A 22,500-nucleotide genomic window follows, 5' to 3' on the forward strand; every position below is an offset into this window, starting at 1 on the left:
ACTTACTTACTTACTTACTTACTTACTTACTTACTTACTTACTTACTTACTTACTTACTTACAACACCCATTACGTATGGCATTCGAAAACTGCAAACCGAGTTTAAACTCCGACATTGAAATTATAACCCGAGTTTCCAACCTATATTGTGTGGCGTCTTCCGTAGCATTGTAGTTTACGTCTTTTACCGCTAGAGAGCAGACTATGTACAGTGAATAAAGAGGCTGGCTCCCTGTGAACTCAAAGCAGCAGTTTTTATTTTGTAAAAGAAACCAAAACAACACATTGCGCTTACATGTAGGGTTTTTCCACTTTTCATGACATATACAGCAAAATGCAGGTCGTAATGGCAAATTTGTGCTACCACATAAAAAGCTGTCCGTAACTTTACATGATAGCCATGTTTCCATTAAACGCCCTTTCAGGGGCGATTGTATCTATAAAATGCATGATTTTGAGTGTGATCACGGCTTACGGCCATACTACCCTGAGAACGCCCGATCTCGTCCGATCTCGGAAGCCAAGCAGGGTCGGGCCTGGTTAGTACTTGGATGGGAGACCGCCTGGGAATACCAGGTGCTGTAAGCTTTATTTATTTATTTATTTATTTATTTATTTATTTATTTACTTACTTACTTACTTACTTACTTACTTACTTACTTACTTACTTACTTACTTACTTACTTACTTACTTACTTACTTACTTACTTACTTACTTACTTACTTACTTACTTACTTACTTACTTACTTACAACACCCATTACGTATGGCATTCGGAAACTGCAAGCCGAGTTTAAACTCCGACATTGAAATTATAACCCGCGTTTCCAACCTAGTGGCGTCATCCGTAGCATTATATATAAAGCGCACGATTTTTAATGTGATCACGGCTTACGGCCATACTACCCTGAGAACGCCCGATCTCGTCCGATCTCGGAAGCTAAGCAGGGTCGGGCCTGGTTAGTACTTGGATGGGAGACCGCCTGGGAATACCAGGTGCTGTAAGCTTTATTTATTTATTTATTTATTTATTTATTTATTTATTTATTTATTTATTTACTTACTTACTTACTTACTTACTTACTTACTTACTTACTTACTTACTTACTTACTTACTTACTTACTTACTTACTTACTTACTTACTTACTTACTTACTTACTTACTTACTTACTTACTTACTTACAACACCCATTACGTATGGCATTCGAAAACTGCAAACCGAGTTTAAACTCCGACATTGAAATTATAACCCGAGTTTCCAACCTATATTGTGTGGCGTCTTCCGTAGCATTGTAGTTTACGTCTTTTACCGCTAGAGAGCAGACTATGTACAGTGAATAAAGAGGCTGGCTCCCTGTGAACTCAAAGCAGCAGTTTTTATTTTGTAAAAGAAACCAAAACAACACATTGCGCTTACATGTAGGGTTTTTCCACTTTTCATGACATATACAGCAAAATGCAGGTCGTAATGGCAAATTTGTGCTACCACATAAAAAGCTGTCAATTACGTTTCATGATAACCATGTTTCCATGAAACGCCCTTTCAGAGGCGATTGTGTCTATAAAATGCATGATTTTGAATGTGACCACGGCTTACGGCCATACTACCCTGAGAACGCCCGATCTCGGAAGCTAAGCAGGGTCGGGCCTGGTTAGTACTTGGATGGGAGACCGCCTGGGAATACCAGGTGCTGTAAGCTTTATTTATTTATTTATTTACTTACTTACTTACTTACTTACTTACAACACCCATTACGTATGGCATTCGGAAACTGCAAACCGAGTTTAAACTCCGACATTGAAATTATAACCCGAGTTTCCAACCTATATTGTGTGGCGTCATCCGTAGCATTGTAGTTCACGTCTTTTACCGCTAGAGAGCAGACTATGTACAGTGAATAAAGAGGCTGGCTCCCTGTGAACTCAAAGCAGCAGTTTTTATTTGTAAAAGAAACCAAAACAACACATTGCGCTTACATGTAGGGTTTTTCCACTTTTCATGACATATACAGCAAAATGCAGGTCGTAATGGCAAATTTGTGCTACCACATAAAAAGCTGTCCGTATCTTTACATGATAGCCATGTTTCCATTAAACGCCCATTCAGGGGCGATTGTATCTATAAAATGCATGATTTTGAGTGTGATCACGGCTTACGGCCATACTACCCTGAGAACGCCCGATCTCGTCCGATCTCGGAAGCCTAGCAGGGTCGGGCCTGGTTAGTACTTGGATGGGAGACCGCCTGGGAATACCAGGTGCTGTAAACTTTATTTATTTATTTATTTATTTATTTATTTATTTATTTATTTATTTATTTATTTATTTATTTACTTACTTACTTACTTACTTACTTACTTACTTACTTACTTACTTACTTACTTACTTACTTACTTACTTACTTACTTACTTACTTACTTACTTACTTACTTACTTACTTACTTACTTACTTACTTACAACACCCATTACGTATGGCATTCGGAAACTGCAAGCCGAGTTTAAACTCCGACATTGAAATTATAACCCGCGTTTCCAACCTAGTGGCGTCATCCGTAGCATTATATATAAAACGCACGATTTTTAATGTGATCACGGCTTACGGCCATACTACCCTGAGAACGCCCGATCTCGTCCGATCTCGGAAGCTAAGCAGGGTCGGGCCTGGTTAGTACTTGGATGGGAGACCGCCTGGGAATACCAGGTGCTGTAAGCTTTATTTATTTATTTATTTATTTATTTATTTATTTATTTACTTACTTACTTACTTACTTACTTACTTACTTACTTACTTACTTACTTACTTACTTACTTACTTACTTACTTACTTACTTACTTACTTACTTACTTACTTACTTACTTACTTACTTACTTACTTACTTACTTACTTACTTACTTACTTACTTACTTACTTACTTACTTACTTACTTACTTACTTACTTACTTACTTACTTACTTACTTACTTACTTACTTACAACACCCATTACGTATGGCATTCGAAAACTGCAAACCGAGTTTAAACTCCGACATTGAAATTATAACCCGAGTTTCCAACCTATATTGTGTGGCGTCTTCCGTAGCATTGTAGTTTACGTCTTTTACCGCTAGAGAGCAGACTATGTACAGTGAATAAAGAGGCTGGCTCCCTGTGAACTCAAAGCAGCAGTTTTTATTTTGTAAAAGAAACCAAAACAACACATTGCGCTTACATGTAGGGTTTTTCCACTTTTCATGACATATACAGCAAAATGCAGGTCGTAATGGCAAATTTGTGCTACCACATAAAAAGCTGTCAATTACGTTTCATGATAACCATGTTTCCATGAAACGCCCTTTCAGAGGCGATTGTGTCTATAAAATGCATGATTTTGAATGTGACCACGGCTTACGGCCATACTACCCTGAGAACGCCCGATCTCGGAAGCTAAGCAGGGTCGGGCCTGGTTAGTACTTGGATGGGAGACCGCCTGGGAATACCAGGTGCTGTAAGCTTTATTTATTTATTTATTTACTTACTTACTTACTTACTTACTTACAACACCCATTACGTATGGCATTCGGAAACTGCAAACCGAGTTTAAACTCCGACATTGAAATTATAACCCGAGTTTCCAACCTATATTGTGTGGCGTCATCCGTAGCATTGTAGTTCACGTCTTTTACCGCTAGAGAGCAGACTATGTACAGTGAATAAAGAGGCTGGCTCCCTGTGAACTCAAAGCAGCAGTTTTTATTTGTAAAAGAAACCAAAACAACACATTGCGCTTACATGTAGGGTTTTTCCACTTTTCATGACATATACAGCAAAATGCAGGTCGTAATGGCAAATTTGTGCTACCACATAAAAAGCTGTCCGTATCTTTACATGATAGCCATGTTTCCATTAAACGCCCATTCAGGGGCGATTGTATCTATAAAATGCATGATTTTGAGTGTGATCACGGCTTACGGCCATACTACCCTGAGAACGCCCGATCTCGTCCGATCTCGGAAGCCTAGCAGGGTCGGGCCTGGTTAGTACTTGGATGGGAGACCGCCTGGGAATACCAGGTGCTGTAAACTTTATTTATTTATTTATTTATTTATTTATTTATTTATTTATTTATTTATTTATTTATTTACTTACTTACTTACTTACTTACTTACTTACTTACTTACTTACTTACTTACTTACTTACTTACTTACTTACTTACTTACTTACTTACTTACTTACTTACTTACTTACTTACTTACTTACTTACTTACTTACTTACAACACCCATTACGTATGGCATTCGGAAACTGCAAGCCGAGTTTAAACTCCGACATTGAAATTATAACCCGCGTTTCCAACCTAGTGGCGTCATCCGTAGCATTATATATAAAACGCACGATTTTTAATGTGATCACGGCTTACGGCCATACTACCCTGAGAACGCCCGATCTCGTCCGATCTCGGAAGCTAAGCAGGGTCGGGCCTGGTTAGTACTTGGATGGGAGACCGCCTGGGAATACCAGGTGCTGTAAGCTTTATTTATTTATTTATTTATTTATTTATTTATTTATTTATTTATTTATTTATTTATTTATTTATTTATTTATTTATTTATTTATTTACTTACTTACTTACTAACTTACTTACTTACTTACTTACAACACCCATTACGTATGGCATTCGGAAACTGCAAGCCGAGTTTAAACTCCGACATTGAAATTATAACCCGAGTTTCCAACCTATATTGGCGTCATCCGTAGCATTATATATAAAATGCACGATTTTGAGTGTGATCACGGCCTTACGGCCATACTACTTACTTACTTACTTACTTACTTACTTACTTACTTACTTACTTACTTACTTACTTACTTACTTACTTACTTACTTACTTACTTACTTACTTACTTACTTACTTACTTACTTACTTACTTACTTACTTACTTACTTACTTACTTACTTACTTACTTACTTACTTACTTACTTACTTACTTACTTACTTACTTACTTACTTACTTACTTACAACACCCATTACGTATGGCATTCGGAAACTGCAAGCCGAGTTTAAACTCCGACATTGAAATTATAACCCGAGTTTCCAACCTAGTGGCGTCATCCGTAGCATTATATATAAAACGCACGATTTTTAATGTGATCACGGCTTACGGCCATACTACCCTGAGAACGCCCGATCTCGTCCGATCTCGGAAGCTAAGCAGGGTCGGGCCTGGTTAGTACTTGGCTGGGAGACCGCCTGGGAATACCAGGTGCTGTAAGCTTTATTTATTTATTTATTTATTTATTTACTTACTTACTTACTTACTTACTTACAACACCCATTACGTATGGCATTCGGAAACTGCAAGCCGAGTTTAAACTCCGACATTGAAATTATAACCCGCGTTTCCAACCGTGGCGTCATCCGTAGCATTATATATAAAACGCACGATTTTTAATGTGATCACGGCTTACGGCCATACTACCCTGAGAACGCCCGATCTCGTCCGATCTCGGAAGCTAAGCAGGATCGGGCCTGGTTAGTACTTGGATGGGAGACCGCCTGGGAATACCAGGTGCTGTAAGCTTTATTTATTTATTTATTTATTTATTTATTTATTTATTTATTTACTTACTTACTTACTTACTTACTTACTTACTTACTTACTTACTTACTTACTAACTTACTTACTTACTTACAACACCCATTACGTATGGCATTCGGAAACTGCAAGCCGAGTTTAAACTCCGACATTGAAATTATAACCCGAGTTTCCAACCTATATTGGCGTCATCCGTAGCATTATATATAAAATGCACGATTTTGAGTGTGATCACGGCCTTACGGCCATACTACTTACTTACTTACTTACTTACTTACTTACTTACTTACTTACTTACTTACTTACTTACTTACTTACTTACTTACAACACCCATTACGTATGGCATTCGGAAACTGCAAGCCGAGTTTAAACTCCGACATTGAAATTAAAACCCGAGTTTCCAACCTAGTGGCGTCATCCGTAGCATTATATATAAAACGCACGATTTTTAATGTGATCACGGCTTACGGCCATACTACCCTGAGAACGCCCGATCTCGTCCGATCTCGGAAGCTAAGCAGTGTCGGGCCTGTTTAGTACTTGGATGGGAGACCGCCTGGGAATACCAGGTGCTGTAAGCTTTATTTATTTATTTATTTATTTATTTACTTACTTACTTACTTACTTACTTACTTACTTACTTACTTACTTACTTACTTACTTACTTACTTACTTACTTACTTACTTACTTACTTACTTACTTACTTACTTACTTACTTACTTACTTACTTACTTACTTACTTACTTACTTACTTACTTACTTACTTACTTACTTACTTACTTACTTACAACACCCATTACGTATGGCATTCGGAAACTGCAAGCCGAGTTTAAACTCCGACATTGAAATTGTAACCCGAGTTTCCAACCTAGTGGCGTCATCCGTAGCATTATATATAAAACGCACGATTTTTAATGTGATCACGGCTTACGGCCATACTACCCTGAGAACGCCCGATCTCGTCCGATCTCGGAAGCTAAGCAGGGTCGGGCCTGGTTAGTACTTGGATGGGAGACCGCCTGGGAATACCAGGTGCTGTAAGCTTTATTTATTTATTTATTTATTTACTTACTTACTTACTTACTTACAACACCCATTACGTATGGCATTCGGAAACTGCAAGCCGAGTTTAAACTCCGACATTGAAATTATAACCCGCGTTTCCAACCTAGTGGCGTCATCCGTAGCATTATATATAAAACGCACGATTTTTAATGTGATCACGGCTTACGGCCATACTACCCTGAGAACGCCCGATCTCGTCCGATCTCGGAAGCTAAGCAGGGTCGGGCCTGGTTAGTACTTGGATGGGAGACCGCCTGGGAATACCAGGTGCTGTAAGCTTTATTTATTTATTTATTTATTTATTTATTTATTTATTTATTTATTTATTTATTTATTTACTTACTTACTTACTTACTTACTTACTTACTTACTTACTTACTTACTTACTTACTTACTTACTAACTTACTTACTTACTTACTTACAACACCCATTACGTATGGCATTCGGAAACTGCAAGCCGAGTTTAAACTCCGACATTGAAATTATAACCCGAGTTTCCAACCTATATTGGCGTCATCCGTAGCATTATATATAAAATGCACGATTTTGAGTGTGATCACGGCCTTACGGCCATACTACTTACTTACTTACTTACTTACTTACTTACTTACTTACTTACTTACTTACTTACTTACTTACAACACCCATTACGTATGGCATTCGGAAACTGCAAGCCGAGTTTAAACTCCGACATTGAAATTATAACCCGAGTTTCCAACCTAGTGGCGTCATCCGTAGCATTATATATAAAACGCACGATTTTTAATGTGATCACGGCTTACGGCCATACTACCCTGAGAACGCCCGATCTCGTCCGATCTCGGAAGCTAAGCAGGGTCGGGCCTGGTTAGTACTTGGATGGGAGACCGCCTGGGAATACCAGGTGCTGTAAGCTTTATTTATTTATTTATTTACTTACTTACTTACTTACTTACTTACTTACTTACTTACTTACTTACTTACTTACTTACTTACTTACTTACTTACTTACTTACTTACTTACTTACTTACTTACTTACTTACTTACTTACTTACTTACTTACTTACTTACTTACTTACTTACTTACTTACAACACCCATTACGTATGGCATTCGGAAACTGCAAGCCGAGTTTAAAATCCGACATTGAAATTGTAACCCGAGTTTCCAACCGTGGCGTCATCCGTAGCATTATATATAAAACGCACGATTTTTAATGTGATCCCGGCTTACGGCCATACTACCCTGAGAACGCCCGATCTCGTCCGATCTCGGAAGCTAAGCAGGGTCGGGCCTGGTTAGTACTTGGATGGGAGACCGCCTGGGAATACCAGGTGCTGTAAGCTTTATTTATTTATTTATTTATTTATTTATTTATTTATTTATTTACTTACTTACTTACTTACTTACTTACTTACTTACTTACTTACTTACTTACTTACTTACTTACTTACTTACTTACTTACTTACTTACTTACTTACTTACTTACTTACTTACTTACTTACTTACTTACTTACTTACTTACTTACTTACAACACCCATTACGTATGGCATTCGGAAACTGCAAGCCGAGTTTAAACTCCGACATTGAAATTATAACCCGAGTTTCCAACCTAGTGGCGTCATCCGTAGCATTATATATAAAACGCACGATTTTTAATGTGATCACGGCTTACGGCCATACTACCCTGAGAACGCCCGATCTCGTCCGATCTCGGAAGTTAAGCAGGGTCGGGCCTGGTTAGTACTTGGATGGGAGACCGCCTGGGAATACCAGGTGCTGTAAGCTTTATTTATTTATTTATTTATTTACTTACTTACTTACTTACTTACAACACCCATTACGTATGGCATTCGGAAACTGCAAGCCGAGTTTAAACTCCGACATTGAAATTATAACCCGCGTTTCCAACCTAGTGGCGTCATCCGTAGCATTATATATAAAACGCACGATTTTTAATGTGATCACGGCTTACGGCCATACTACCCTGAGAATGCCCGATCTCGTCCGATCTCGGAAGCTAAGCAGGGTCGGGCCTGGTTAGTACTTGGATGCGAGACCGCCTGGGAATACCAGGTGCTGTAAGCTTTATTTATTTATTTATTTATTTATTTATTTATTTATTTATTTATTTATTTATTTATTTATTTATTTATTTATTTATTTATTTATTTATTTATTTACTTACTTACTTACTTACTTACTTACTAACTTACTTACTTACTTACTTACAACACCCATTACGTATGGCATTCGGAAACTGCAAGCCGAGTTTAAACTCCGACATTGAAATTATAACCCGAGTTTCCAACCTATATTGGCGTCATCCGTAGCATTATATATAAAATGCACGATTTTGAGTGTGATCACGGCCTTACGGCCATACTACTTACTTACTTACTTACTTACTTACTTACTTACTTACTTACTGACTGACTTACTTACTTACTTACTTACTTACTTACTTACTTACTTACTTACTTACTTACTTACTTACTTACTTACTTACTTACTTACTTACTTACTTACTTACTTACTTACTTACTTACTTACTTACTTACTTACTTACTTACTTACTTACTTACTTACTTACTTACAACACCCATTACGTATGGCATTCGGAAACTGCAAGCCGAGTTTAAACTCCGACATTGAAATTATAACCCGAGTTTCCAACCTAGTGGCGTCATCCGTAGCATTATATATAAAACGCACGATTTTTAATGTGATCACGGCTTACGGCCATACTACCCTGAGAACGCCCGATCTCGTCCGATCTCGGAAGCTAAGCAGGGTCGGGCCTGTTTAGTACTTGGATGGGAGACCGCCTGGGAATACCAGGTGCTGTAAGCTTTATTTATTTATTTATTTATTTATTTATTTATTTATTTATTTATTTATTTATTTATTTATTTACTTACTTACTTACTTACTTACTTACTTACTTACTTACTTACTTACTTACTTACTTACTTACTTACTTACTTACTTACTTACTTACTTACTTACTTACTTACTTACTTACTTACTTACTTACTTACTTACTTACTTACTTACTTACTTACTTACTTACTTACTTACTTACTTACTTACTTACAACACCCATTACGTATGGCATTCGGAAACTGCAAGCCGAGTTTAAACTCCGACATTGAAATTATAACCCGAGTTTCCAACCGTGGCGTCATCCGTAGCATTATATATAAAACGCACGATTTTTAATGTGATCAGGGCTTACGGCCATACTACCCTGAGAACGCCCGATCTCGTCCGATCTCGGAAGCTAAGCAGGGTCGGGCCTGGTTAGTACTTGGATGGGAGACCGCCTGGGAATACCAGGTGCTGTAAGATTTATTTATTTATTTATTTACTTACTTACTTACTTACTTACTTACTTACTTACTTACTTACTTACTTACTTACTTACTTACTTACTTACTTACTTACTTACTTACTTACTTACTTACTTACTTACTTACTTACTTACTTACTTACTTACTTACTTACTTACTTACTTACTTACTTACTTACTTACAACACCCATTACGTATGGCATTCGGAAACTGCAAGCCGAGTTTAAACTCCAACATTGAAATTATGACCCGCGTTTCCAACCTAGTGGCGTCATCCGTAGCATTATATATAAAACGCACGATTTTTAATGTGATCACGGCTTACGGCCATACTACCCTGAGAACGCCCGATCTCGTCCGATCTCGGAAGCTAAGCAGGGTCGGGCCTGGTTAGTACTTGGATGGGAGACCGCCTGGGAATACCAGGTGCTGTAAGCTTTATTTATTTATTTATTTATTTATTTATTTATTTATTTATTTATTTACTTACTTACTTACTTACTTACTTACTTACTTACTTACTTACTTACTTACTTACTTACTTACTTACTAACTTACTTACTTACTTACTTACAACACCCATTACGTATGGCATTCGGAAACTGCAAGCCGAGTTTAAACTCCGACATTGAAATTATAACCCGAGTTTCCAACCTATATTGGCGTCATCCGTAGCATTATATATAAAATGCACGATTTTGAGTGTGATCACGGCCTTACGGCCATACTACTTACTTACTTACTTACTTACTTACTTACTTACTTACTTACTTACTTACTTACTTACTTACTTACTTACTTACTTACTTACTTACTTACTTACTTACTTACTTACTTACTTACTTACTTACTTACTTACTTACAACACCCATTACGTATGGCATTCGGAAACTGCAAGCCGAGTTTAAACTCCGACATTGAAATTATAACCCGAGTTTCCAACCGTGGCGTCATCCGTAGCATTATATATAAAACGCATGATTTTTAATGTGATCGCGGCTTACGGCCATACTACCCTGAGAACGCCCCATCTCGTCCGATCTCGGAAGCTAAGCAGGGTCGGGCCTGGTTAGTACTTGGTTGGGAGACCGCCTGGGAATACCAGGTGCTGTAAGCTTTATTTATTTATTTATTTATTTATTTATTTATTTATTTATTTATTTATTTATTTATTTACTTACTTACTTACTTACTTACTTACTTACTTACTTACTTACTTACTTACTTACTTACTTACTTACTTACTTACTTACTTACTTACTTACTTACTTACTTACTTACTTACTTACTTACTTACTTACTTACAACACCCATTACGTATGGCATTCGGAAACTGCAAGCCGAGTTTAAACTCCGACATTGAAATTATAACCCGAGTTTCCAACCTATATTGTGTGGCGTCATCCGTAGCATTGTAGTTCACGTCTTTTACCGCTAGAGAGCAGACTATGTACAGTGAATAAAGAGGCTGGCTCCGTGTGAACTCAAAGCAGCAGTTTTTATTTTGTAAAAGAAACCAAAACAACACATTGCGCTTACATGTAGGGTTTTTCCACTTTTCATGACATATACAGCAAAATGCAGGTCGTAATGGCAAATTTGTGCTACCACATAAAAAGCTGTCAATAACTTTTCATGATAACCATGTTTCCATGAAACGCCCTTTCAGGGGCGATTGTATCTATAAAATGCATGATTTTGCGAATGATCACGGCTTACGGCCATACTACCCTGAGAACGTCCGATCTCGTCCGATCTCGGATGCTAAGCAGGGTCGGGCCTGGTTAGTACTTGGATGGGAGACCGCCTGGGAATACCAGGTGCTGTAAGCTTTATTTATTTATTTACTTACTTACTTACTTACTTACTTACTTACTTACTTACTTACTTACTTACTTACTTACTTACTTACTTACTTACAACACCCATTACGTATGGCATTCGAAAACTGCAGAGCAGACTATGTACAGTGAATAAAGAGGCTGGCTCCCTGTGAACTCAAAGCAGCAGTTTTTATTTGTAAAAGAAACCAAAACAACACATTGCGCTTACATGTAGGGTTTTTCCACTTTTCATGACATATACAGCAAAATGCAGGTCGTAATGGCAAATTTGTGCTACCACATAAAAAGCTGTCAATAACGTTTCATGATAACCATGTTTCCATGAAACGCCCTTTCAGGGGCGATTGTGTCTATAAAATGCATGATTTTTAATGTGATCACGGCTTACGGCCATACTACCCTGAGAACGCCCGATCTCGTCCGATCTCGGAAGCTAAGCAGGGTCGGGCCTGGTTAGTACTTGGATGGGAGACCGCCTGGGAATGCCAGGTGCTGTAAGCTTTATTTATTTATTTATTTATTTATTTATTTATTTATTTATTTATTTATTTATTTATTTATTTATTTATTTATTTATTTATTTATTTACTTACTTACTTACTTACTTACTTTTTTACTTACTTACAACACCCATTACGTATGGCATTCGGAAACTGCAAGCCGAGTTTAAACTCCGACATTGAAATTATAACCCGAGTTTCCAACCTGTGGCGTCATCCGTAGCATTATATATAAAATGCACGATTTTTAATGTGATCACGGCTTACGGCCATACTACCCTGAGAACGCCCGATCTCGTCCGATCTCGGAAGCTAAGCAGGGTTGGGCCTGGTTAGTACTTGGATGGGAGACCGCCTGGGAATACCAGGTGCTGTAAGCTTTATTTATTTATTTATTTATTTATTTATTTATTTATTTATTTATTTATTTATTTATTTACTTACTTACTTACTTACTAACTAACTTACTTACTTACTTACTTACTTACAACACCCATTACGTATGGCATTCGGAAACTGCAAGCCGAGTTTAAACTCCGACATTGAAATTATAACCCGAGTTTCCAACCTATATTGGCGTCATCCGTAGCATTATATATAAAATGCACGATTTTGAGTGTGATCACGGCCTTACGGCCATACTACTTACTTACTTACTTACTTACTTACTTACTTACTTACTTACTTACTTACTTACTTACTTACAACACCCATTACGTATGGCATTCGAAAACTGCAAACCGAGTTTAAACTCCGACATTGAAATTATAACCCGAGTTTCCAACCTATATTGTGTGGCGTCTTCCGTAGCATTGTAGTTTACGTCTTTTACCGCTAGAGAGCAGACTATGTACAGTGAATAAAGAGGCTGGCTCCCTGTGAACTCAAAGCAGCAGTTTTTATTTTGTAAAAGAAACCAAAACAACACATTGCGCTTACATGTAGGGTTTTTCCACTTTTCATGACATATACAGCAAAATGCAGGTCGTAATGGCAAATTTGTGCTACCACATAAAAAGCTGTCCGTAACTTTACATGATAGCCATGTTTCCATTAAACGCCCTTTCAGGGGCGATTGTATCTATAAAATGCATGATTTTGAGTGTGATCACGGCTTACGGCCATACTACCCTGAGAACGCCCGATCTCGTCCGATCTCAGAAGCCAAGCAGGGTCGGGCCTGGTTAGTACTTGGATGGGAGACCCCCTGGGAATACCAGGTGCTGTAAGCTTTATTTATTTATTTATTTATTTATTTATTTATTTATTTATTTATTTATTTATTTACTTACTTACTTACTTACTTACTTACTTACTTACTTACTTACTTACTTACTTACTTACTTACTTACTTACTTACTTACTTACTTACTTACTTACTTACTTACTTACAACACCCATTACGTATGGCATTCGGAAACTGCAAGCCGAGTTTAAACTCCGACATTGAAATATAACCCGAGTTTCCAACCTGTGGCGTCATCCGTAGCATTATATATAAAATGCACGATTTTTAATGTGATCACGGCTTACGGCCATACTACCCTGAGAACGCCCGATCTCGTCCGATCTCGGAAGCTAAGCAGGGTCGGGCCTGGTTAGTACTTGGATGGGAGACCGCCTGGGAATACCAGGTGCTGTAAGCTTTATTTATTTATTTATTTATTTATTTACTTACTTACTTACTTACTTACTTACTTACTTACTTACTTACTTACTTACTTACTTACTTACTTACTTACTTACAACACCCATTACGTATGGCATTCGGAAACTGCAAACCGAGTTTAAACTCCGACATTGAAATTATAACCCGAGTTTCCAACCTATATTGTGTGGCGTCATCCGTAGCATTGTAGTTCACGTCTTTTACCGCTAGAGAGCAGACTATGTACAGTGAATAAAGAGGCTGGCTCCCTGTGAACTCAAAGCAGCAGTTTTTATTTGTAAAAGAAACCAAAACAACACATTGCGCTTACATGTAGGGTTTTTCCACTTTTCATGACATATACAGCAAAATGCAGGTCGTAATGGCAAATTTGTGCTACCACATAAAAAGCTGTCCGTATCTTTACATGATAGCCATGTTTCCATTAAACGCCCATTCAGGGGCGATTGTATCTATAAAATGCATGATTTTGAGTGTGATCACGGCTTACGGCCATACTACCCTGAGAACGCCCGATCTCGTCCGATCTCGGAAGCCAAGCAGGGTCGGGCCTGGTTAGTACTTGGATGGGAGACCGCCTGGGAATACCAGGTGCTGTAAACTTTATTTATTTATTTATTTATTTATTTATTTATTTATTTATTTATTTATTTACTTACTTACTTACTTACTTACTTACTTACTTACTTACTTACTTACTTACTTACTTACTTACTTACTTACTTACTTACTTACTTACAACACCCATTACGTATGGCATTCGGAAACTGCAAGCCGAGTTTAAACTCCGACATTGAAATTATAACCCGCGTTTCCAACCTAGTGGCGTCATCCGTAGCATTATATATAAAACGCACGATTTTTAATGTGATCACGGCTTACGGCCATACTACCCTGAGAACGCCCGATCTCGTCCGATCTCGGAAGCTAAGCAGGGTCGGGCCTGGTTAGTACTTGGATGGGAGACCGCCTGGGAATACCAGGTGCTGTAAGCTTTATTTATTTATTTATTTACTTACTTACTTACTTACAACACCCATTACGTATGGCATTCGGAAACTGCAAACCGAGTTTAAACTCCGACATTGAAATTATAACCCGAGTTTCCAACCTATATTGTGTGGCGTCATCCGTAGCATTGTAGTTCACGTCTTTTACCGCTAGAGAGCAGACTATGTACAGTGAATAAAGAGGCTGGCTCCCTGTGAACTCAAAGCAGCAGTTTTTATTTGTAAAAGAAACCAAAACAACACATTGCGCTTACATGTAGGGTTTTTCCACTTTTCATGACATATACAGCAAAATGCAGGTCGTAATGGCAAATTTGTGCTACCACATAAAAAGCTGTCAATAACGTTTCATGATAACCATGTTTCCATGAAACGCCTTCAGGGGCGATTGTGTCTATAAAATGCATGATTTTGAATGTGATCACGGCTTACGGCCATACTACCCTGAGAACGCCCGATCTCGTCCGATCTCGGAAGCTAAGCAGGGTCGGGCCTGGTTAGTACTTGGATAGGAGACCGCCTGGGAATACCAGGTGCTGTAAGCTTTATTTATTTATTTATTTATTTATTTATTTATTTATTTATTTATTTATTTATTTATTTATTTATTTATTTACTTACTTACTTACTTACTTACTTACTTACTTACTTACTTACTTACTTACTTACTTACTTACTTACTTACTTACTTACTTACTTACTTACTTACTTACTTACTTACTTACAACACCCATTACGTATGGCATTCGGAAACTGCAAGCCGAGTTTAAACTCCGACATTGAAATTATAACCCGCGTTTCCAACCTAGTGGCGTCATCCGTAGCATTATATATAAAACGCACGATTTTTAATGTGATTACGGCTTACGGCCATACTACCCTGAGAACGCCCGATCTCGTCCGATCTCGGAAGCTAAGCAGGGTCGGGCCTGGTTAGTACTTGGATGGGAGACCGCCTGGGAATACCAGGTGCTGTAAGCTTTATTTATTTATTTATTTATTTATTTATTTATTTATTTATTTATTTATTTATTTACTTACTTACTTACTTACTTACTTACTTACTTACTTACTTACTTACTTACTTACTTACTTACTTACTTACTTACTTACTTACTTACTTACTTACTTACTTACTTACTTACTTACTTACTTACTTACTTACTTACTTACTTACTTACTTACTTACAACACCCATTACGTATGGCATTCGAAAACTGCAAAACGAGTTTAAACTCCGACATTGAAATTATAACCCGAGTTTCCAACCTATATTGTGTGGCGTCTTCCGTAGCATTGTAGTTTACGTCTTTTACCGCTAGAGAGCAGACTATGTACAGTGAATAAAGAGGCTGGCTCCCTGTGAACTCAAAGCAGCAGTTTTTATTTTGTAAAAGAAACCAAAACAACACATTGCGCTTACATGTAGGGTTTTTCCACTTTTCATGACATATACAGCAAAATGCAGGTCGTAATGGCAAATTTGTGCTACCACATAAAAAGCTGTCCGTATCTTTACATGATAGCCATGTTTCCATTAAACGCCCATTCAGGGGCGATTGTATCTATAAAATGCATGATTTTGAGTGTGATCACGGCTTACGGCCATACTACCCTGAGAACGCCCGATCTCGTCCGATCTCGGAAGCCAAGCAGGGTCGGGCCTGGTTAGTACTTGGATGGGAGACCGCCTGGGAATACCAGGTGCTGTAAACTTTATTTATTTATTTATTTATTTATTTACTTACTTACTTACTTACTTACTTACTTACTTACTTACTTACTTACTTACTTACTTACTTACTTACTTACTTACTTACTTACTTACTTACTTACTTACTTACTTACTTACTTACTTACTTACTTACTTACTTACTTACTTACTTACTTACTTACTTACAACACCCATTACGTATGGCATTCGGAAACTGCAAGCCGAGTTTAAACTCCGACATTGAAATTATAACCCGCGTTTCCAACCGTGGCGTCATCCGTAGCATTATATATAAAACGCACAATTTTTAATGTGATCACGGCTTACGGCCATACTACCCTGAGAACGCCCGATCTCGTCCGATCTCGGAAGCTAAGCAGGGTCGGGCCTGGTTAGTACTTGGATGGGAGACCGCCTGGGAATACCAGGTGCTGTAAGCTTTATTTATTTATTTATTTATTTATTTATTTATTTATTTATTTATTTATTTATTTATTTATTTATTTATTTATTTATTTACTTACTTACTTACTTACTTACTTACTAACTAACTTACTTACTTACTTACTTACTTACTTACAACACCCATTACGTATGGCATTCGGAAACTGCAAGCCGAGTTTAAACTCCGACATTGAAATTATAACCCGAGTTTCCAACCTATATTGGCGTCATCCGTAGCATTATATATAAAATGCACGATTTTGAGTGTGATCACGGCCTTACGGCCATACTACTTACTTACTTACTTACTTACTTACTTACTTACTTACTTACTTACTTACTTACTTACTTACTTACTTACTTACTTACTTACTTACTTACTTACTTACTTACTTACTTACTTACTTACTTACTTACTTACTTACTTACTTACTTACTTACTTACTTACTTACTTACTTACTTACTTACTTACTTACTTACTTACTTACTTACAACACCCATTACGTATGGCATTCGAAAACTGCAAACCGAGTTTAAACTCCGACATTGAAATTATAACCCGAGTTTCCAACCTATATTGTGTGGCGTCTTCCGTAGCATTGTAGTTTACGTCTTTTACCGCTAGAGAGCAGACTATGTACAGTGAATAAAGAGGCTGGCTCCCTGTGAACTCAAAGCAGCAGTTTTTATTTTGTAAAAGAAACCAAAACAACACATTGCGCTTACATGTAGGGTTTTTCCACTTTTCATGACATATACAGCAAAATGCAGGTCGTACTGGCAAATTTGTGCTACCACATAAAAAGCTGTCCGTAACTTTACATGATAGCCATGTTTCCATTAAACGCCCTTTCAGGGGCGATTGTATCTATAAAATGCATGATTTTGAGTGTGATCACGGCTTACGGCCATACTACCCTGAGAACGCCCGATCTCGTCCGATCTCAGAAGCCAAGCAGGGTCGGGCCTGGTTAGTACTTGGATGGGAGACCCCCTGGGAATACCAGGTGCTGTAAGCTTTATTTATTTATTTATTTATTTATTTATTTATTTATTTATTTACTTACTTACTTACTTACTTACTTACTTACTTACTTACTTACTTACTTACTTACTTACTTACTTACTTACTTACTTACTTACTTACTTACTTACTTACTTACTTACTTACTTACTTACTTACTTACTTACTTACTTACTTACTTACTTACTTACTTACAACACCCATTACGTATGGCATTCGGAAACTGCAAGCCGAGTTTAAACTCCGACATTGAAATATAACCCGAGTTTCCAACCTGTGGCGTCATCCGTAGCATTATATATAAAATGCACGATTTTTAATGTGATCACGGCTTACGGCCATACTACCCTGAGAACGCCCGATCTCGTCCGATCTCGGAAGCTAAGCAGGGTCGGGCCTGGTTAGTACTTGGATGGGAGACCGCCTGGGAATACCAGGTGCTGTAAGCTTTATTTATTTATTTATTTATTTATTTATTTATTTATTTATTTATTTATTTATTTATTTATTTACTTACTTACTGACTTACTTACTTACTTACTTACTTACTTACTTACAACACCCATTACGTATGGCATTCGAAAACTGCAAAACGAGTTTAAACTCCGACATTGAAATTATAACCCGAGTTTCCAACCTATATTGTGTGGCGTCTTCCGTAGCATTGTAGTTTACGTCTTTTACCGCTAGAGAGCAGACTATGTACAGTGAATAAAGAGGCTGGCTCCCTGTGAACTCAAAGCAGCAGTTTTTATTTTGTAAAAGAAACCAAAACAACACATTGCGCTTACATGTAGGGTTTTTCCACTTTTCATGACATATACAGCAAAATGCAGGTCGTAATGGCAAATTTGTGCTACCACATAAAAAGCTGTCCGTATCTTTACATGATAGCCATGTTTCCATTAAACGCCCATTCAGGGGCGATTGTATCTATAAAATGCATGATTTTGAGTGTGATCACGGCTTACGGCCATACTACCCTGAGAACGCCCGATCTCGTCCGATCTCGGAAGCCAAGCAGGGTCGGGCCTGGTTAGTACTTGGATGGGAGACCGCCTGGGAATACCAGGTGCTGTAAACTTTATTTATTTATTTATTTATTTATTTATTTATTTATTTATTTATTTACTTACTTACTTACTTACTTACTTACTTACTTACTTACTTACTTACTTACTTACTTACTTACTTACTTACTTACTTACTTACTTACTTACTTACTTACTTACTTACTTACTTACTTACTTACTTACTTACTTACTTACTTACTTACTTACTTACTTACTTACTTACAACACCCATTACGTATGGCATTCGGAAACTGCAAGCCGAGTTTAAACTCCGACATTGAAATTATAACCCGCGTTTCCAACCGTGGCGTCATCCGTAGCATTATATATAAAACGCACAATTTTTAATGTGATCACGGCTTACGGCCATACTACCCTGAGAACGCCCGATCTCGTCCGTTCTCGGAAGCTAAGCAGGGTCGGGCCTGGTTAGTACTTGGATGGGAGACCGCCTGGGAATACCAGGTGCTGTAAGCTTTATTTATTTATTTATTTATTTATTTATTTATTTATTTATTTATTTATTTATTTATTTACTTACTTACTTACTAACTAACTTACTTACTTACTTACTTACTTACAACACCCATTACGTATGGCATTCGGAAACTGCAAGCCGAGTTTAAACTCCGACATTGAAATTATAACCCGAGTTTCCAACCTATATTGGCGTCATCCGTAGCATTATATATAAAATGCACGATTTTGAGTGTGATCACGGCCTTACGGCCATACTACTTACTTACTTACTTACTTACTTACTTACTTACTTACTTACTTACTTACTTACTTACTTACTTACTTACTTACTTACTTACTTACTTACTTACTTACTTACTTACAACACCCATTACGTATGGCATTCGAAAACTGCAAACCGAGTTTAAACTCCGACATTGAAATTATAACCCGAGTTTCCAACCTATATTGTGTGGCGTCTTCCGTAGCATTGTAGTTTACGTCTTTTACCGCTAGAGAGCAGACTATGTACAGTGAATAAAGAGGCTGGCTCCCTGTGAACTCAAAGCAGCAGTTTTTATTTTGTAAAAGAAACCAAAACAACACATTGCGCTTACATGTAGGGTTTTTCCACTTTTCGTGACATATACAGCAAAATGCAGGTCGTAATGGCAAATTTGTGCTACCACATAAAAAGCTGTCCGTAACTTTACATGATAGCCATGTTTCCATTAAACGCCCTTTCAGGGGCGATTGTATCTATAAAATGCATGATTTTGAGTGTGATCACGGCTTACGGCCATACTACCCTGAGAACGCCCGATCTCGTCCGATCTCAGAAGCCAAGCAGGGTCGGGCCTGGTTAGTACTTGGATGGGAGACCCCCTGGGAATACCAGGTGCTGTAAGCTTTATTATTTATTTATTTATTTATTTATTTATTTATTTATTTATTTATTTATTTATTTATTTATTTATTTATTTATTTATTTATTTATTTACTTACTTACTTACTTACTTACTTACTTACTTACTTACTTACTTACTTACTTACTTACTTACTTACTTACTTACTTACTTACTTACTTACTTACTTACTTACAACACCCATTACGTATGGCATTCGGAAACTGCAAGCCGAGTTTAAACTCCGACATTGAAATATAACCCGAGTTTCCAACCTGTGGCGTCATCCGTAGCATTATATATAAAATGCACGATTTTTAATGTGATCACGGCTTACGGCCATACTACCCTGAGAACGCCCGAGCTCGTCCGATCTCGGAAGCTAAGCAGGGTCGGGCCTGGTTAGTACTTGGATGGGAGACCGCCTGGGAATACCAGGTGCTGTAAGCTTTATTTATTTATTTATTTATTTATTTATTTACTTACTTACTTACTTACTTACTTACTTACTTACTTACAACACCCATTACGTATGGCATTCGAAAACTGCAAACCGAGTTTAAACTCCGACATTGAAATTATAACCCGAGTTTCCAACCTATATTGTGTGGCGTCTTCCGTAGCATTGTAGTTTACGTCTTTTACCGCTAGAGAGCAGACTATGTACAGTGAATAAAGAGGCTGGCTCCCTGTGAACTCAAAGCAGCAGTTTTTATTTTGTAAAAGAAACCAAAACAACACATTGCGCTTACATGTAGGGTTTTTCCACTTTTCATGACATATACAGCAAAATGCAGGTCGTAATGGCAAATTTGTGCTACCACATAAAAAGCTGTCCGTAACTTTACATGATAGCCATGTTTCCATTAAACGCCCTTTCAGGGGCGATTGTATCTATAAAATGCATGATTTTGAGTGTGATCACGGCTTACGGCCATACTACCCTGAGAACGCCCGATCTCGTCCGATCTCGGAAGCCAAGCAGGGTCGGGCCTGGTTAGGAGACCGCCTGGGAATACCAGGTGCTGTAAGCTTTATTTATTTATTTATTTATTTATTTATTTATTTATTTACTTACTTACTTACTTACTTACTTACTTACTTACTTACTTACTTACTTACTTACTTACTTACTTACTTACTTACTTACTTACTTACTTACTTACTTACTTACTTACTTACTTACTTACTTACTTACTTACTTACTTACTTACTTACTTACTTACTTACAACACCCATTACGTATGGCATTCGGAAACTGCAAGCCGAGTTTAAACTCCGACATTGAAATTATAACCCGCGTTTCCAACCGTGGCGTCATCCGTAGCATTATATATAAAACGCACAATTTTTAATGTGATCACGGCTTACGGCCATACTACCCTGAGAACGCCCGATCTCGTCCGATCTCGGAAGCTAAGCAGGGTCGGGCCTGCTTAGTACTTGGATGGGAGACCGCCTGGGAATACCAGGTGCTGTAAGCTTTATTTATTTATTTATTTATTTATTTATTTATTTATTTATTTATTTACTTACTTACTTACTTACTTACAACACCCATTACGTATGGCATTCGGAAACTGCAAACCGAGTTTAAACTCCGACATTGAAATTATAACCCGAGTTTCCAACCTATATTGTGTGGCGTCATCCGTAGCATTGTAGTTCACGTCTTTTACCGCTAGAGAGCAGACTATGTACAGTGAATAAAGAGGCTGGCTCCCTGTGAACTCAAAGCAGCAGTTTTTATTTGTAAAAGAAACCAAAACAACACATTGCGCTTACATGTAGGGTTTTTCCACTTTTCATGACATATACAGCAAAATGCAGGTCGTAATGGCAAATTTGTGCTACCACATAAAAAGCTGTCAATAACGT

General features: G+C 37.6%; 37 non-coding genes and 3 pseudogenes across 37 annotated transcripts; all 40 read left to right on the forward strand.

Moving 5' to 3' along the window:
- Positions 1 to 470: 470 nt before the first annotated feature.
- LOC133164910 (5S ribosomal RNA) lies at positions 471 to 589 on the forward strand. The gene has a single exon (XR_009717389.1). It is a non-coding gene; the product is annotated as a 5S ribosomal RNA (ribosomal RNA).
- Positions 590 to 890: 301 nt separating this feature from the next.
- Positions 891 to 1,009, forward strand: LOC133164747 (5S ribosomal RNA). Its single transcript, XR_009717232.1, has one exon. It is a non-coding gene; the product is annotated as a 5S ribosomal RNA (ribosomal RNA).
- A 584-nt stretch (positions 1,010 to 1,593) lies between these two features.
- On the forward strand, positions 1,594 to 1,702 carry LOC133164539 (5S ribosomal RNA; annotated as a pseudogene).
- Positions 1,703 to 2,153: 451 nt separating this feature from the next.
- LOC133164481 (5S ribosomal RNA) lies at positions 2,154 to 2,272 on the forward strand. The gene has a single exon (XR_009716990.1). It is a non-coding gene; the product is annotated as a 5S ribosomal RNA (ribosomal RNA).
- Positions 2,273 to 2,597: 325 nt separating this feature from the next.
- LOC133164748 (5S ribosomal RNA) lies at positions 2,598 to 2,716 on the forward strand. The gene has a single exon (XR_009717233.1). It is a non-coding gene; the product is annotated as a 5S ribosomal RNA (ribosomal RNA).
- Positions 2,717 to 3,384: 668 nt separating this feature from the next.
- On the forward strand, positions 3,385 to 3,493 carry LOC133164540 (5S ribosomal RNA; annotated as a pseudogene).
- Positions 3,494 to 3,944: 451 nt separating this feature from the next.
- LOC133164482 (5S ribosomal RNA) lies at positions 3,945 to 4,063 on the forward strand. The gene has a single exon (XR_009716991.1). It is a non-coding gene; the product is annotated as a 5S ribosomal RNA (ribosomal RNA).
- A 329-nt stretch (positions 4,064 to 4,392) lies between these two features.
- LOC133164749 (5S ribosomal RNA) lies at positions 4,393 to 4,511 on the forward strand. Its single transcript, XR_009717234.1, has one exon. It is a non-coding gene; the product is annotated as a 5S ribosomal RNA (ribosomal RNA).
- A 626-nt stretch (positions 4,512 to 5,137) lies between these two features.
- Positions 5,138 to 5,256, forward strand: LOC133164853 (5S ribosomal RNA). The gene has a single exon (XR_009717335.1). It is a non-coding gene; the product is annotated as a 5S ribosomal RNA (ribosomal RNA).
- Positions 5,257 to 5,443: 187 nt separating this feature from the next.
- On the forward strand, positions 5,444 to 5,562 carry LOC133164075 (5S ribosomal RNA). The gene has a single exon (XR_009716600.1). It is a non-coding gene; the product is annotated as a 5S ribosomal RNA (ribosomal RNA).
- A 478-nt stretch (positions 5,563 to 6,040) lies between these two features.
- Positions 6,041 to 6,159, forward strand: LOC133164347 (5S ribosomal RNA). The gene has a single exon (XR_009716860.1). It is a non-coding gene; the product is annotated as a 5S ribosomal RNA (ribosomal RNA).
- A 345-nt stretch (positions 6,160 to 6,504) lies between these two features.
- On the forward strand, positions 6,505 to 6,623 carry LOC133164750 (5S ribosomal RNA). Its single transcript, XR_009717235.1, has one exon. It is a non-coding gene; the product is annotated as a 5S ribosomal RNA (ribosomal RNA).
- A 181-nt stretch (positions 6,624 to 6,804) lies between these two features.
- On the forward strand, positions 6,805 to 6,923 carry LOC133164751 (5S ribosomal RNA). The gene has a single exon (XR_009717236.1). It is a non-coding gene; the product is annotated as a 5S ribosomal RNA (ribosomal RNA).
- A 498-nt stretch (positions 6,924 to 7,421) lies between these two features.
- LOC133164753 (5S ribosomal RNA) lies at positions 7,422 to 7,540 on the forward strand. The gene has a single exon (XR_009717238.1). It is a non-coding gene; the product is annotated as a 5S ribosomal RNA (ribosomal RNA).
- Positions 7,541 to 7,851: 311 nt separating this feature from the next.
- LOC133164754 (5S ribosomal RNA) lies at positions 7,852 to 7,970 on the forward strand. The gene has a single exon (XR_009717239.1). It is a non-coding gene; the product is annotated as a 5S ribosomal RNA (ribosomal RNA).
- A 325-nt stretch (positions 7,971 to 8,295) lies between these two features.
- On the forward strand, positions 8,296 to 8,414 carry LOC133164966 (5S ribosomal RNA). The gene has a single exon (XR_009717444.1). It is a non-coding gene; the product is annotated as a 5S ribosomal RNA (ribosomal RNA).
- A 181-nt stretch (positions 8,415 to 8,595) lies between these two features.
- Positions 8,596 to 8,714, forward strand: LOC133164443 (5S ribosomal RNA). Its single transcript, XR_009716955.1, has one exon. It is a non-coding gene; the product is annotated as a 5S ribosomal RNA (ribosomal RNA).
- A 646-nt stretch (positions 8,715 to 9,360) lies between these two features.
- LOC133164923 (5S ribosomal RNA) lies at positions 9,361 to 9,479 on the forward strand. Its single transcript, XR_009717402.1, has one exon. It is a non-coding gene; the product is annotated as a 5S ribosomal RNA (ribosomal RNA).
- Positions 9,480 to 9,858: 379 nt separating this feature from the next.
- On the forward strand, positions 9,859 to 9,977 carry LOC133164010 (5S ribosomal RNA). The gene has a single exon (XR_009716538.1). It is a non-coding gene; the product is annotated as a 5S ribosomal RNA (ribosomal RNA).
- A 321-nt stretch (positions 9,978 to 10,298) lies between these two features.
- LOC133164755 (5S ribosomal RNA) lies at positions 10,299 to 10,417 on the forward strand. Its single transcript, XR_009717240.1, has one exon. It is a non-coding gene; the product is annotated as a 5S ribosomal RNA (ribosomal RNA).
- A 560-nt stretch (positions 10,418 to 10,977) lies between these two features.
- On the forward strand, positions 10,978 to 11,096 carry LOC133164449 (5S ribosomal RNA). Its single transcript, XR_009716961.1, has one exon. It is a non-coding gene; the product is annotated as a 5S ribosomal RNA (ribosomal RNA).
- Positions 11,097 to 11,692: 596 nt separating this feature from the next.
- Positions 11,693 to 11,811, forward strand: LOC133164349 (5S ribosomal RNA). The gene has a single exon (XR_009716862.1). It is a non-coding gene; the product is annotated as a 5S ribosomal RNA (ribosomal RNA).
- Positions 11,812 to 12,205: 394 nt separating this feature from the next.
- LOC133164843 (5S ribosomal RNA) lies at positions 12,206 to 12,324 on the forward strand. Its single transcript, XR_009717326.1, has one exon. It is a non-coding gene; the product is annotated as a 5S ribosomal RNA (ribosomal RNA).
- A 260-nt stretch (positions 12,325 to 12,584) lies between these two features.
- LOC133164659 (5S ribosomal RNA) lies at positions 12,585 to 12,703 on the forward strand. Its single transcript, XR_009717148.1, has one exon. It is a non-coding gene; the product is annotated as a 5S ribosomal RNA (ribosomal RNA).
- Positions 12,704 to 13,436: 733 nt separating this feature from the next.
- LOC133164353 (5S ribosomal RNA) lies at positions 13,437 to 13,555 on the forward strand. Its single transcript, XR_009716866.1, has one exon. It is a non-coding gene; the product is annotated as a 5S ribosomal RNA (ribosomal RNA).
- Positions 13,556 to 13,850: 295 nt separating this feature from the next.
- LOC133164756 (5S ribosomal RNA) lies at positions 13,851 to 13,969 on the forward strand. The gene has a single exon (XR_009717241.1). It is a non-coding gene; the product is annotated as a 5S ribosomal RNA (ribosomal RNA).
- Positions 13,970 to 14,476: 507 nt separating this feature from the next.
- Positions 14,477 to 14,595, forward strand: LOC133164237 (5S ribosomal RNA). The gene has a single exon (XR_009716755.1). It is a non-coding gene; the product is annotated as a 5S ribosomal RNA (ribosomal RNA).
- A 273-nt stretch (positions 14,596 to 14,868) lies between these two features.
- On the forward strand, positions 14,869 to 14,987 carry LOC133164757 (5S ribosomal RNA). Its single transcript, XR_009717242.1, has one exon. It is a non-coding gene; the product is annotated as a 5S ribosomal RNA (ribosomal RNA).
- A 441-nt stretch (positions 14,988 to 15,428) lies between these two features.
- Positions 15,429 to 15,547, forward strand: LOC133164073 (5S ribosomal RNA). Its single transcript, XR_009716598.1, has one exon. It is a non-coding gene; the product is annotated as a 5S ribosomal RNA (ribosomal RNA).
- A 317-nt stretch (positions 15,548 to 15,864) lies between these two features.
- Positions 15,865 to 15,983, forward strand: LOC133164758 (5S ribosomal RNA). The gene has a single exon (XR_009717243.1). It is a non-coding gene; the product is annotated as a 5S ribosomal RNA (ribosomal RNA).
- A 616-nt stretch (positions 15,984 to 16,599) lies between these two features.
- LOC133164238 (5S ribosomal RNA) lies at positions 16,600 to 16,718 on the forward strand. The gene has a single exon (XR_009716756.1). It is a non-coding gene; the product is annotated as a 5S ribosomal RNA (ribosomal RNA).
- Positions 16,719 to 17,037: 319 nt separating this feature from the next.
- On the forward strand, positions 17,038 to 17,156 carry LOC133164760 (5S ribosomal RNA). Its single transcript, XR_009717244.1, has one exon. It is a non-coding gene; the product is annotated as a 5S ribosomal RNA (ribosomal RNA).
- A 905-nt stretch (positions 17,157 to 18,061) lies between these two features.
- Positions 18,062 to 18,180, forward strand: LOC133164354 (5S ribosomal RNA). Its single transcript, XR_009716867.1, has one exon. It is a non-coding gene; the product is annotated as a 5S ribosomal RNA (ribosomal RNA).
- Positions 18,181 to 18,515: 335 nt separating this feature from the next.
- LOC133164761 (5S ribosomal RNA) lies at positions 18,516 to 18,634 on the forward strand. The gene has a single exon (XR_009717245.1). It is a non-coding gene; the product is annotated as a 5S ribosomal RNA (ribosomal RNA).
- Positions 18,635 to 19,150: 516 nt separating this feature from the next.
- Positions 19,151 to 19,269, forward strand: LOC133164239 (5S ribosomal RNA). The gene has a single exon (XR_009716757.1). It is a non-coding gene; the product is annotated as a 5S ribosomal RNA (ribosomal RNA).
- Positions 19,270 to 19,616: 347 nt separating this feature from the next.
- LOC133164018 (5S ribosomal RNA) lies at positions 19,617 to 19,735 on the forward strand. The gene has a single exon (XR_009716546.1). It is a non-coding gene; the product is annotated as a 5S ribosomal RNA (ribosomal RNA).
- Positions 19,736 to 20,508: 773 nt separating this feature from the next.
- Positions 20,509 to 20,627, forward strand: LOC133164355 (5S ribosomal RNA). Its single transcript, XR_009716868.1, has one exon. It is a non-coding gene; the product is annotated as a 5S ribosomal RNA (ribosomal RNA).
- A 326-nt stretch (positions 20,628 to 20,953) lies between these two features.
- Positions 20,954 to 21,072, forward strand: LOC133164128 (5S ribosomal RNA). The gene has a single exon (XR_009716651.1). It is a non-coding gene; the product is annotated as a 5S ribosomal RNA (ribosomal RNA).
- A 476-nt stretch (positions 21,073 to 21,548) lies between these two features.
- On the forward strand, positions 21,549 to 21,656 carry LOC133164546 (5S ribosomal RNA; annotated as a pseudogene).
- A 331-nt stretch (positions 21,657 to 21,987) lies between these two features.
- Positions 21,988 to 22,106, forward strand: LOC133164051 (5S ribosomal RNA). The gene has a single exon (XR_009716577.1). It is a non-coding gene; the product is annotated as a 5S ribosomal RNA (ribosomal RNA).
- The last annotated feature ends 394 nt before the right edge of the window (positions 22,107 to 22,500 follow it).

The sequence above is a fragment of the Syngnathus typhle genome, linkage group LG12, assembly GCF_033458585.1.
Source record: "Syngnathus typhle isolate RoL2023-S1 ecotype Sweden linkage group LG12, RoL_Styp_1.0, whole genome shotgun sequence".
NCBI lineage: Eukaryota > Metazoa > Chordata > Actinopteri > Syngnathiformes > Syngnathidae > Syngnathus > Syngnathus typhle.